General features: G+C 32.4%; 1 long non-coding RNA gene across 1 annotated transcript; it reads left to right on the forward strand.

Annotated features, from left to right (window-relative positions):
* Window positions 1-353: 353 nt before the first annotated feature.
* Window positions 354-3,172, forward strand: LOC127746796 (uncharacterized). Its single transcript, XR_008008576.1, has 4 exons — window positions 354-931; window positions 1,021-1,180; window positions 2,243-2,350; window positions 2,978-3,172. It is a non-coding gene; the product is annotated as an uncharacterized LOC127746796 (long non-coding RNA).
* The last annotated feature ends 333 nt before the right edge of the window (window positions 3,173-3,505 follow it).

A 3,505-nucleotide genomic window follows, 5' to 3' on the forward strand; every position in this document is an offset into this window, starting at 1 on the left:
ATATTATTTTATATTCTTCAAAAAAATTAATATATAATTTTTGTTAATAATTAGATTTTTAAAATTAACTAAAAATTAATTCATGTAACTTAAAGACAAAATGTGATGAATATGTTTATTTTATAATTTAAATTAAAAATAATTAATTGAACTTAATAATATGTTGATAAATAATGCTTTTAAATATTTTTTTATATAATTTAAAATTATTCTACCTTCCAATTTTATTAAAAAATCTATTTATATTTATCTTTATTCCTTTATAAATTCCTAATTTCTAACTTTAATTCCCAAATTAAAAATTGAAAACCTAATTTCCTAAAATGAAACCCTAATCCCTTCACTATACTCAGCTGCGCCTTTAACCCCTGTGCCTCACCCTCACTGCGGTGCACACACGCTCAGCACCACACCCACTCAGCTCACACTCCTTCTGTCACACACCTACACACTCTGAACGGAGCTGCACCACGCCCAACTCGTTCCGCCACCACCGAACTGTCGAGCCCAGAGAAGAGAGAGTTGCTACTGTGCTGTCGAGAAGAGAGCTCGCACAGAGAGGGAGGACTCACGAATGAGGGGTTGTCTCCCAGAGTCGCCGCTGTTTGTGCCTTGCCGTCGCCATTCTGGCTTCCATCAAGCTCGAAATGTAACTGTTTGTGGTGCTTGCCGTCATCGCTGGAGCTTCTGCCGCCGCCGTGAACCGCGAACAGAGGAGAGCGAGAGAGACTGAAGCGAGAGAGAAGAGATGATGAACGAAGCCGTCACTGGAGCCTTGGTCGTCGCTGCCAGAGGCGTAGAAGAAGGGAGATAGGACCGCATGAGCTAGAGGAGCCATTGTGATCGCCGCTGCTGTCGTGGGTGGAGTCTGCCGTCGAGCTGCATGCCGCCACTGCTGTCGAAAACCACTGTCAGAACCACTACTATTTTGGTAAGCTTTGCCTGTTTCTGATTCTTCTGTGTTTTCCCAATTCGTTCTACTGTGAAGCTTGTCACTGAAACTGCTTGTATTGGATAAAGTTGTCACCGTGAGTTACCCTGCCATCGCCATTACTGAAGGTTGCTGCTGCCACCAATGCTAGTTCATGGTAGAATGATGAGGCTACGATGTCGAGGGTGCAGTTCTGCTAGCTGTCCGGCCCTTATTCCGCCTTCAGTTTTTTTTAATTGCGACATCAAGGTAGGGGGTTTAACTTAAACGATTTAATTTAAGAATGTCCATAGAGTTTGCTGGATAATTACAAATAGGTTTAATTATAGTGAATAATTGATTGATTATATGAATGTTGAATTTTGACTGAGATTCTGATTGGAATGATTGAAATTTTGATTGAAACTTTGATTGAATTTGTTGATTTTATGAGATTGATTTTGCGTGAACTAGGAAGTGTTTGATGAGAGATTGTTGTGAATTCTATATTTTGATGGATTAAATTGAAATTGTTGTTGTTGAACTTATTATTTAATTATTGTAATGGACTTAGTTGGTGATTCATTGGAGTTGGGTTTTAGAGAAGATTTGGAGGGCTGAATCTTAAAATGTTGAATTGATTGCTGAAAATCTGAGTTTTGAAATTAAATGGCAACTTTGAAAGTGAATAAGTAATTTAATAGTGATTGAAATGATAAGAGAGTAAGAATAAAGTAAATTATATTAAGTGTAATTGTTAAGATTCAATTTTGAAGGTTTCGTATTAACTGGAATATTAGTTATGATCTTTTAAAGTTAAATCGTTGGATCTGATTTTCTGCATTATTTTAAATGAAGTTAGAAATTTTGAAAATCTATAACTAATTCTGTGATTATCAGAATTGCATAGAACCAAGTCTGGATTAAGCTAAGGAATATAGGGAGCTGGACTATTAAATTTGAGACTTTTCGTTAAGTTTATGATTTATGGTGAATTTTTGAATTATGGATGTCAAATCTGATTTTTCTGCAAAATGCTTAACACAACAGCAGCTTGTTTCTTCTACTGAAAATTATCCAATTTGAAAAACATTATTGGAGTTTATATTATGTTATTTTGCACGTTTGATATTGTGTTCATGGTGTCATGGAGTAGAGTTTCTATAATGTTATGATCGGGTTTATCTGTTTTTTTTTTTGTTAGGGGGATGTTGGACTGGGTTTCTTGAGGGGTAAATTAATGCAATATGCAGTATATGGGAGTTTATGGGGAGGGGGGGTTAAAGGATGGAATATAAGCTTGACAGTGTATTCGATTTTCTGTTGGTGCAGCATAGATTGAGATTGAGAAAGTACAAGAGAGATTTGTATTCTTTGCAAAAGGAAGGAGAAAACTTGCTGGTCATGTAGAGCCCTAATGACAAATTAATCGCCATTCTTGTAAGTTCTTCTGAATGTTGATATGTGCATAGTGAATTAGTGAGCATTTTCAAAACAATTTAATTATATATGTTTGATTAAGAGGTAATAAGTAATCCTGCATATTTGTTGATGATTATAAAATGTGGCTTATAATCTTTTGAGGATGTATGCAAATGAAAAAATGAAACTGTCAGTTGGAATTTATATTATCTGATTGTTAGTAGGCTATATTGTGAAATGAAAAATGTTGCTTGCTCAGTCTATCTAGATTTAGAAAGTTTGTTGGATTAGCTTTTGTATCTAAAATAAGAACAATTAAAACTTTTATGGTTACTTGTTTTTCATGTCTATATCCAGGTACTAGTGAGATATTATATGTTTAATTTCATCTAGGGTCTTTATTTTGTTCCCAAATTTACAATTCTAGTAACTTGTGTCCTGGAATTATTATATTGTGTATTAGTTGAGAAATAAGTAATGAATTGGCTGTTTTTTGATGGAATCGTAAACGGTGGAAATATCCAAGTTTTAGGGGAGGTTTTGCCAAAATTTGTATAAAAATTTTGGATAAAAGTTAATGAAAAAATTTATAATTGGTGTTATATCTTGTTTCTAATTTTTGGTTTCGGTTTTTCTCATTTACAGGAGTGCTAAAATGGTGACAATATGATACCTAAAGGACTCAAGAATATTTTGATTCATAAAGATATTAATCTATGTTACACTTTTAACTTTTGGTTGAACTAGTGTATGAAATATAACTTGTAAAACTAATCAATGTAGACACTAATGTTATTTTGTTTTAAAACAATCTTAGTTAAATGAAGTATGTTTGAATTATCTATGTTTTTACATATGATATAAATGTCGATTTGCTCAGTAAAGTAGTTAATATATCAGTTAATTAAAAAAATAATTTGATAAATTATGCATGCAATTTATATTAAAAAATAAAAAATTTATTATAAAGTAAATATTGTGCTTTTGTAACTAAAGAAAAAAAAGTTACAAAATCAAGTGATATTTTGTAACAAAATTTTATGATAGGAAAAAATATTTTGTTACCAAAAATATTTTGAAGATCAAAATTTGTTATCACTTTCGTAACGAATTTCGGTTTTTTGTATCAAAAAAATTTGTTACAAAATATTACTTTGAATTGTAACAGTTCCA

Source organism: Arachis duranensis, chromosome 4, assembly GCF_000817695.3.
Source record: "Arachis duranensis cultivar V14167 chromosome 4, aradu.V14167.gnm2.J7QH, whole genome shotgun sequence".
Classification (NCBI taxonomy): domain Eukaryota; kingdom Viridiplantae; phylum Streptophyta; class Magnoliopsida; order Fabales; family Fabaceae; genus Arachis; species Arachis duranensis.